The sequence below is a fragment of the Nasonia vitripennis genome (assembly GCF_009193385.2).
Source record: "Nasonia vitripennis strain AsymCx chromosome 1 unlocalized genomic scaffold, Nvit_psr_1.1 chr1_random0016, whole genome shotgun sequence".
NCBI lineage: Eukaryota > Metazoa > Arthropoda > Insecta > Hymenoptera > Pteromalidae > Nasonia > Nasonia vitripennis.
Window position 1 is genome coordinate 92,150 of NW_022279605.1, and position 10,787 is coordinate 102,936.

Below are 10,787 nucleotides of genomic sequence, written 5' to 3' on the forward strand. Positions count from 1 at the left end.
CCGTCGAAATGATCAATGTCAAAATCTACGTTGATTCAACGTGGATTCAGTATTGAATCAACGCTGATTTCAGACTGAAATCAGCACTGAATTCAGCATTGTTTCAACATTCATCGTTTCAACGGGGTATAATAAATAAAGACAAATATTTTTTAATGAAAATTTCTTTTGAACTTGGTATTAAAGTTACATTGTTACTTATCAATGTCATAGTTTAAAACTACATTTTTTTAAACCAAAAACAAAGAAAAACAAATTGTTTGTTTGATAGGAATTAACATTGTTTATAACGTTTTACAACATTGTTCATAACGTTTTACACGCGTAAGATCAAAGAATGAGATAAAGAATAAAAGGTTTCGTAACTTTTTGCGTAATTATCAACGTCATTAACCTACTAGAATAACATATATCTTTAAAACTACTATCTACTACGTTGTTGTGAAAGTCACTGGTATTAAATCTGTGATATCTTAATCGCCTTATTTGTGCTTTATCCTGTACTTCCATCTTTTCCAAATCAGCTGGAGCTGTAAAATAATTTTATAAAGATACAACTAATTTTTCCCCAAAGCCTATATACTGTAGTATGCACGTGTATATATATATATATATATATATATATATATATATATATATATATATATATATATATGGGAGGACTAAATATTATACATAAAACTCTAAACAAACGCAATAAATTATAATTAAGAATCTGTGGCTTTATTCAAAGTTGAATACATATGTGTATGTGTGTGCGCAACTGCGTCTCTATGTACAATATTCCCTACATATACACATACGTATATGCACATAAACATACACACACATGGCACGTATATTACATTTGAGGTTAGTTGTATTTTGAAATATTAAAAAAACAGTTCAATATTTTAATAATATACAAAAGATAATACTTACATCCTAGAGCAAAAATTGATAGTGGTTCATACGGAGATGTAACATTGGCTTTTCCATAGTATATATGGTTGGTTATAAAATCAAAGCAACTAGTGGGAAGATTGTGCTTGAACTCCTTGATATTCTTAACATCTATTATTAAAACATCATGCGTTATATCTTTCAAAAAGCGCACTAATGCGCACTAAGCGCATGACGCAATATCTGCCATATTTGTCTAGACAAATTCAACGTAATAATTCGAAAATACTTAGAATTACATTTCTTCCTCTACGTGGAAAACTATGGCGTTGATAAACCAGCCGAGCTGATATTCTAGGCCTTTCTACATGCTACATAATTCGTCATGTGCACGTTTACACAGCGTATTCCGAATCTCGGGCTCCCAGTGCAAAGTCGTTTTGAAATACATAGAGTTGCGTGTGAGAGAGAGAGAGAGAGAGAGAGAGAGAGAGAGAGAGAGAGAGAGAGACAAAACAAACGGGTCCTCGAGTTTCGAAACACACTTATTTACATTAGCGCCCCCAATGGGATTAAGGAGGTTCTAACCTTACGGTGCAAGTCAGTAGAGAGTTGCAGTTGTCGCTTGAGTCGCGTAGTAGTGGATCTGGCAACGCCGCGTTTTATGTAGATATATAGGTATACTTTCGTGCAATAAAGAACGGTCTGCTATATATGGACGCATAACGTGAAACATGTCTGAGGAGTGTAGTGAGAAGGTGAAAGAAAATGAAGAAAAACAAACAAAATTCTTTTGGAAAGATAAAAGAGTAACAGAAAAAGTGTATAAAAGAAGGTGTTCAGATCAAAAGTTAGGCAAAAATTTGAGAAATATTTACGGTACGAAGAGAGGTACATACAGCATGAAGGATAACCTCTAAAACGATGGAAATTGTCAAGTAGTTGATGGAATCGAAGGACGTCGAATCATACATATGAAGACTCTTGGAGATAAAATCTTTTGCACGAAGTGCAAATCTGTGCTCTCGATACAGGATATTGTAAGTGAGAAGCGATGCGGTTTAGCCTCTGTATTCCAAGTCAGATGTCGAAAGTGCAAACTAATAAATAAAGTTGAAACGGACAAGAAGCATACAGTTTGTACTGATACAAAAAATTCTTCGAAACAAAACCGTGACAAATCCAGTCAATGTCAACATTTTGATACGAATACAAAGGGTGTTATGGGTTTGTATATATTATAACTTGTATAGTTATGTGTGAAAGAGAAATATCATTGATACTAATTATTTCACTTATATAGGTATACTTAATGGGGGCATTGGAAATACGCAATTCAACAAATTATTGTCTGACCTCAATATTCCAGAGCTGAATTGGAAGACGTACAAAGGTCATGAAAACGAAGTCGGCAGTGCCATTGAGAGTATGGCCTACGAGAGTTGTGTTCGTGCAGCTAATGAAGAAAGAATGAAGACAATAGAAAGTCAAGAAGATATTGCCAAGTTATTGTAAGCCTTCGATTGTAAATTATGATTATTTTTTTTACTACTGATTCTTTTTCTACTTTTTTAATTTTACATTTGATCAATTTCTATCAATATTAACTTTTGATTTTTTCGATTACTGTTAAGTTTTATTTACTTTTTTAAATCATGCTGAATATTTTACACTTATTAGTATTAATGATTTATTGAACGTCAATTTATTGATTTTTATAATATACAAGTGAGACGCTATATATGCAATAATAAAAAGAATATTTTTATTCTGAATTTAAAAAATTATTTATAATCATAAATAAAACAATCCTAAATGAATTTCAGCCGTTATTTTCTCCCCTTTTGGTTATTTTTCAGGCCTAGTCATTTAGATCACAATTTCATTCTTCCTGATAAGTTTGAAAATGGTCAGTATCCAAAAGAAAATATAGTACGCATTTGCTGGGCGAAGGCGTTCGCGCCAGCTTATTCGAATGATACTAGGAACGGGAATATCGAGGATGTGCTCAATAAAGACACTGGTTGTAATGTGAAAGTAAAACTATATTTTCCCGAACTTAGACTACGAACGACTTCCAAGTTAGGCGGACAGGCCGTGACTCACTGCAACTTGCGATCAAGCTCCTCTCGCGCCTACCACGCCGTGGTGGTTCGCCAGGGGGCGCGATAACCCGGAGCTGACTAGAGGGGAGCCCCCGCTCTAGGAGAAGTCCTGCCTGGGGACTAACGTCTGCTTACGACGGCTGCGGTGGTGGTGCGATGTTGGAACCCCCACAGCCACTCCCCCACCAGTGACGAAGGCTGGTTGCGTTCGGAACGAGACTGCTTTGCCCCGCTGGCGCCTGTTGAGGGAAGAATCCTGGGGCGGACGAGCTGGCGAGGGCGCGGCCGGGTCCTCCGCGGACGTCGCTGTTGAATGCGGCGCAGGTGACGCCGTGGGCACAGGTGGCGCAAGAGCAGATGGCCCAGGAGCGGGTGGCGTTAGCGTTGCCGGCATTGGAGGCGAGGGCGCAGGAGAGGGTGGCGTAGTCGGTGGCGGCGCACGGTGCTGGCTGCGTCAGCGAGCGCCTGCTTCGATGCTGCAAAAGATTCTTCGGCGGCGGCTGTCCAAGAGAGGGGCACCGGCTTCTTCTGCTGCGGAAGGTCTTTGAGCAGGTCGTTGAGTGGCGCCATGAGCCGTGCGGCGCCTGGAATGCAGCGGCGATAATAGTTAACAAGTCCGATGAAGCGCCGAAATTGTTTGGGGTCTAACGGCTGCGGAAAGGCCCGAACGACCTCAACCCGGTCTGCTGGTGGTCTGGAGCCGCTGGCAGAGACGACGTAGCCGAGATACGTCACTTCCCTCTTACCAAGGACACACTTGTCCGGGTTCACTTTGATCCTCGCCTCTCGAAGCGTGGTGAAGAGAGCTCGCAGATGTTGTAGGTGTTCCTCGGGACCGTTGGACGCAACGATGATGTCGTCGAGGTACGCGCGTGCGAACGGCAGGTTGCGCAGTAAGTGGTCCATGGCACGCTGGAGGGATTGCGCGGCGTTGCGGAGCCCGAGCGATGATCGCGTGAACTCGAAGAGCCCGAAAGGCGTCGTTATGGCGGTCTTGTGGATGTCCTCAGGCGCGATGGGCAGCTGGTAGAACGCCTTCTTCAGGTCGATGACCGAAAAGATGTCGTCTCGTAGCTCCAGCAGAAGGTCCTCTATGATGGAAAGCGGGTACCTGTCGGGTATTGTGCGGCTGTTTAGCTGTCGGTAGTCGCCTGTAATGCGAAAGCTGCCGTCTGGCTTTGGCACAAGACGTAGCGGACTGGCCCATGAGCTGTCGGATGCGCGGACAATTCCCATCTCCATGAGCGCTAGGAATTCGGCGCGGGCAGCTGAAAGACGGACGCCTAGAAGCCGTCGAGAGCGCGCTGCTGCTGGAGGACCGGTCGTGAGGATGTGGTGGACGGCGGCGAGGTCGGGCAGTACGATGGAGGTGCTGCCGGGCGTGGCGAGGTCTTGAAACCCGCGCAGCAGGTCGCCAAAGAGACCCTCAGCAACCTCGGCCGAGATGTTGATGGCGACGGAGTGGACTTGGGCTGGACGAATGGACCCGGCGGTATGATGGACCTTGTCCGTGTCGCAGAGAGCCTTTTTCTTGAGATCCACCGCTAGGCCGAAGTGCGCGAGGAAGTCAGCGCCTAGGATCGGGTTGCTGACGTCGGCGATGACGAATTTCCACGCAAATGGTCTGCTGAGCCCTAGGTCCAGGACCAGGGCGTGTGAGCCGTATGTGCTGATGGAGGATGCATTCGCTGCACTTAGAGTGAGTGGGGCGTGCCGGAGTCCGCGTTTGAAGTACGCTCGCGGCAGCAGAGAGATGGCCGAGCCTGTGTCGACCAGGAATCTGAGCTTGGATGTGCGGTCGGAGACGTGCAAGCGCTGCTCGACGGGTGCGCCGACCGCCTCGGCTTGCTGGGGCGGTGGCGCTGTCAGTTTCCCTGCGCCGGGTATATGCACGGTGGTTTGCATTGCGCCGCGTCACTGCCAAAGGTCCGGTGAAACCTGCACCATATGGAGTTGGAGGATTTAGCGGCTGGGGTCTGCGAGCGATTGCAACATGGTGGCCTGCTGCTGAAATAAAGTGACCAGCTGCGTGACACTTGCGCGTAGTGCGGCGAACTCCAGTGCGGCCGTCGGTGGGAGCTCGGCAAACGGGGCGCCGCTGGGAGGAGGGTGCACAGGTGATGGTTGCCGATTGACCGCGTTGACCTCTGGCACCGGTGTGACTAGCTGATCGGCCAGTGTGGACAGCTCGTCGAGGGATGTAGCTTTGAGGATGCGGCACATCCGTGCGGCGTAAGGTGGAAGCCGGTCCAGCCATATGACCTTGAGGGCGTCCTCCGAGATGGTGACGCCTGCGAGGGACTTCATATACCGGAGAAGTTGGGATGGTGTGCGACCTTCGAGACGGACCTCGTTCAGGAGCTGGTGTAGCTTAGGATCCGGGGAGACAGCGAGGCGTTGCAGGATGGCATTCTTCACAGTTAGATACTTGTTGGCGGCTGGTGGCGAGAGGATTACGTCCGAGATCTCCTGTGCGACTTCGGGGGGAAGGCTGGCCATGAGCTGGATGTAGCGGTTGCGGTCGAAGAACACTCCATACGCCTCGAAAATGGTCTCGACGTGGGCGAACCAGAGCACCGGGTTTGTGAGCCAGAAGGAAGGTAGGTTGCAGCGGGCGTCGTTATCGGCATTTGACAAAGGCGGCGGTGCTAGAAAACCTGAGCCCGCTGGTGGTCGCCCGAACGCTGCTCCATTTGCAGAGAAGCCTTGACCCGTTGGCGGGGTGCTCCAGTTGAATTGCTCGGTTCCCCGAGGTGTTGGCGGAGCCGCACGGTTGGACTGGTTGCGATTGGTAGCTGCAGAATCGCGCTCGGAGCCTGACAGCTGAAGATCGGCTGCTGAATCGCCGAGTTGACGATGATTCGCCTGGCGGAACTGCTCGCCCGAGGCAGCCTGCTGCTGGAACGCCGCTAGTGAATTTTGCTGCGCAGCCTCGTCGGAGTGCTGCGTATCTTCGATGTTAGGCGAAGTCTCCATGTTGTTCTGGGAGTGCTGTTGTTGTTGTTGGATCATTCTGGGCGGGCTCCTCTGAATCATCTCGACTGTTGCGTTGGAGAGATTCCTCGCGCGACGCTCCGCTAGGCGCTGGGAGAACCAAGCGGACGGGCGCAGGACGAGAAGCGCGGTTCGTGAGGTTAGCGCGCGGCTGCCGGCGCTCACGTTTTGCAGAAGCCGCACGGGTAGCGGCGCCAGTTGGTCGCTTTTGGAGGTCCGCGCGCTGGAATGACGCGACGCGGAGAGAGGTTACTCCGAAGGATGGCTGACTTGGCCAGCGACGCCGATGACGTGGCGTGGGGACCAAAATGGCCGTAGCGCGACGCGGATTACGGTAGTCCTGGATCCGAAATGGCCGCTACGTGGCGCGCGGTGTTGATGACGTGGCGTCGGAGCTGCGTAGGCTGGCTCGTCTCCTCTCCGACCGTTACACTGGGGCAGCGCGTTGGTGATGGTACTGCCGGGAAGGAGATTTCGCAAGGAAGCGAAATAAAGAGCAACTCGCTCATCGCGGACGAATCTCCCCCCCTTTTTTTTTACGCTCATGGCTTGGCGCGCGGTTGTTGATCGCGATGTGGCACTGCTCCGCAGGATGCCTCGGGTTCTGCGCTTGCTCCGTCGATCGGCGGGTGAGGAATGCCGCCTGATATGGGAGCTATGAGGGATTAGGAGTCAGAGAGTAAAAGCGCCGTCACGGGTTGTAAAGTGACCGCGTGAGGCGTGAGGAAGCCGGATTAGAAACCGGTATGAGAAAAGAGGTGAAAACACCGTCACGGGCTGTGCGGAAGCCGCCGTGAGGCGTAGAAAACCGGGCTGAAGGAAAACCGGTAGAGAGGAATAAAAGGCGCCGTCAGGAAAAGTCGTGCTGAGCTGCGAAATACAAGCAAAGCTCGGTTGTAGAAGAGATGGCGCGGCGTCGAAAATGGCACCGCGCGATGACTCGCAAAATTGCGAATTTTCGAAGTCGGGGTCACCACTTTGCTGGGCGAAGGCGTTCGCGCCAGCTTATTCGAACGATACTAGGAACGGGAATATCGAGGATGTGCTCAATAAAGACACTGGTTGTAATGTGAAAGTAAAACTATATTTTCCCGAACTTAGACTACGAGCGACTTCCAAGTTAGGCGGACAGGCCGTGACTCACTGCAACTTGCGATCAAGCTCCTCTCGCGCCTACCACGCCGTGGTGGTTCGCCAGGGGGCGCGATAACCCGGAGCTGACTAGAGGGGAGCCCCCGTTCTAGGAGAAGTCCTGCCTGGGGACCAACGTCTGCTTACGACGGCTGCGGTGGTGGTGCGATGTTGGAACCCCCACACGCATAGCTTCGTCATTCGATATGGGCTGGACAACGAGAGGTACCGGTCGAAGTTATGACAACCTCTCAGGCACTGCTGCTTTAATCGGTCACTTTTCCAAGAAAGTTATTTCTTATGTCACACTAAATAGAAAGTATAAAAAGTGCGACCTTGGCAGATCACCTAGTGATCATGACTGTCGGTTGAATTTTCAAGGGTCGGCTAAAGCTATGGAGCCTCATGCCGCGGTTAAACTAGTCAATGAGAACTCAATTTTAAAAGAATGTAATATTCAAGTTGCGCAATGCTTGTTCCTATGACGTAGTCAAGCAAGCTGATAAAAACCACACAAGCAAAGGAGTTGTAAACGCGTTATACAAAATTCAAAAAACTTTCAAAGAACTTACTGGGCCAGCGATAAAGTACCTGCAAAGGTGTTTTAATTTTTGTATTTCGCAGAACATTGGCAATAATACCAACATGGCTGCTGCTATTAGAAATATTCCAGACCATTGTTTTAATAGTCATGAAAATTGTGGTACATGGTGCGATTATAAAAATAATCCGGAGACATATACCCATTCGGTCATTAAAGAGGGTTTTAGAAATCCTCAATTGTTGCAAAGTTTAAAAGATATTTTTGAAACTCTAGCTAATAAAACAAGCTCATTTTCAGCAGGTGCTTCAAGCAATGCTAATGAAAGCTTGAATTCTGTGATTGCGAGTAAAGCGCCAAAAAGTAAAATGTACGGCATGTCTCCGTCTGGTGATGTTAGAGTAGCATGTGCTGTAAACATAAAGAATGATGGCGAGCAGTACTCAGTACGCTTAGCTGAAAAGTTGTCGTTATCACCAGGAAAATATACCAAAAAGTATACTGCTCAAAAAGACTTATATTCTAAGAAAAAATATCTGAATTCGTTGACACGTACTTTCAAAAAGCGACGTTTATTTTTAAGAGAACGTAAGACTGAGTTGAGACAGAAAAAAGAGCTTTCAGAAGGACCAACCTATGAATCCGATATAGGTCTCCTTGATTTAGATGTAATTATTTCCGTTGCAGAAATAAATGATGAAGAGCCTATTGTTCTACTGTTCGATTTGGAAACTGGCGGCTTTAGCAAGACTGCAGATATTTTGCAAATTGCAGCGAAATATCAAGTCAAAAGATTAACGAAGAAGCCAGTTCAGTTACCGGTTTGTGGTATGATGATGGAAATCTAACGTTACACGGAAATGTACTTGAAACCGTTCCATTATCGGAAGCGATGATTGCGTTTTATGAGTTTCTATACTTGTTTCAAAAGAAATGTGAGCTAACGGCTCACAATTGTAATTTTGATTATCCACGGCTATTAAAACCGATCAAAACTACACTTATGGATAAATATGACCAATCAGTTATTTTAGGATTTGCGGATATATTACCTTTGATAAAAAAATGTAATAAAAAGAAAGGTAGGGGCGAAAACAAATTAGAAACTGTTGCACAAAATATGGATATAGATACAAGTCAAGCGCATAATGCTCTTGATGACGTTGTGATATTAGACAAAGTGTTAGAAAACTTTAACATAACCCATGATAGTATCATTCAAAATGTTGTAACTTTAGAGGAGATTGAGAGGAAAGAATTGTGTGCCAAAGAATTACCTAGTGCATTACAAGAATTAAGAGCGTTAAACGATTGTACATCCCTATCAATGAGAAAAAAGAATTGTTGCCGCTGGGATAAGTTATGCAACGATTGTAGAAACTTATGAAAAAAACAAACTATTCGGATTAAAACAATTATTTGGTAAGGATGAATCGGGCAAAGCCAAAGTTACAGTTAATAAAAAAGTCATAGACAAAATTTACGACTTTTTAGAAAAAAAATTATCCTCCACTTCGGAAGGAAACTAATGCGAAGTATACATATTTATTTTAGACATGCATGTTTGTATTCAGCGTAAGTTTGTAAAGCGAAAGATATTTTATTAGTTTGCTAAGAATTGAAAATTTATCCAAACATATATTTTGAAGACGGCATAGGATTTGCTATTATTTGTTAATGAATCATTAAATAAAAAATAATAAACATCCGTTATTATTTATTACACCTCTCATATTTATATTATAATTCGTACAAATCAATCACTATTAGGAAGATCACAGCACTACAAGTATTCAAAACGCGCGCGTATTCTAACCTCTCGTACAGCGTTGCCAGATCTCGTACGTCGTGTCAATAGCAGCCGAAAAAACGCATTTTCTGAACATTTCTTAATTTATTGATAATGTTGTAAGTACCCCCAGATTATTTTATGAATCAATATATGTTGCTCAGATATTTTTCAATCATATATAAAATTCACGATCGAATCTTGGCGTCAATAGCTTTGTAATACGTATTTGAGTGCGTTGAAAATGCATTTTCCCATAAGAGCCCACGTTAAAAAGTAAACAATTAAAACATTCATTTCTCAGCTTCTAGATACCCTAGCTTTCCAAAATTTCGCATGGGTGTTTTGGGGATAAAAACGAACCTGTATGTGTTAGATTAATCCTAGTTGGATGGTTGGTGAGGAGAACTCGTAATTAAACTAGGCTCTAATATTCTCTTTATTTTCTTCTTATATATAACTCGGGCGACGGAGCTGTTGCTTCGAGAGCGGTCGGCAGGAGAGTGAGTACTTTGCAGAGCACGCGTGAATACCTAGCGCTGCCCGCATGGTGGCGCTAGATTAGCCCTGTAGTCTACTATAGACGGCAAGCGGCGCGAAGACTCGCCAACACTCCCTCCCTTCGGGGCGCTTGTCCTCCTGTACGTCTGCGTTTTTTTTTTTATTCTCTGAACTTTACTCTGAATTAGTTTCTCCTTGGTTTCCTGTATCTGAAATATGTACAAAAATTCTTATTCGTCTGATATATATATATATATATATATATATATATATATATATATATATAAATAAAACTCTGAAAATTATAATTAAGTGTGAATTTCTATGTTCAATATTTTATCTCTGAGGTATTTATGAGTATCATTAGGCAGAGGTTTAGTCATAATGTCTGCCACATTGTCGGTAGTAGATATCCATTTAACTCTGATTTGTCCCTTTAGGACACACTGTTTTATGTAGTCTCCGTGTGTTTCTGCCATGTGACTTTTACTACCTGTCTTTTCTCAGATTTGTAGTTTTCTCTGAATTGTTTCCAGATCATCATCAAAGTTTTTCAACTTGTGATTTCCTTCCATCTGAGTGCAGTCCCCTGCAGATTTGTTATCGCACCACAGGGTAACAGGATACATAGTTTTCCCTGTTATATCTCTGATAGCTTTATCCAACGATACAATTTCTTGGCAAGCATTGCTCATTGCCAAGTACTCAGCTTGGCAGGTAGAGAGTGATACGTAAACTTGTTTATAGCTTCTCCACATAATTGAGTCGCCATACAATTTTATTACATATCCTCCAGTTGAAGATGAATCTTCACAATCTCTAAAGCTAGCGTCTGTCATTGCTT

The 10,787-nt window shown here is 44.9% G+C and overlaps 1 long non-coding RNA gene across 1 annotated transcript; it reads right to left on the reverse strand.

Annotated features, from left to right (window-relative positions):
• Positions 1–259: 259 nt before the first annotated feature.
• LOC116416072 lies at positions 260–1,963 on the reverse strand. Its single transcript, XR_004226573.1, has 2 exons — positions 922–1,963; positions 260–530 (listed from the first exon to the last, which is right to left on the reverse strand). It is a non-coding gene; the product is annotated as an uncharacterized LOC116416072 (long non-coding RNA).
• Positions 1,964–10,787: the final 8,824 nt, after the last annotated feature.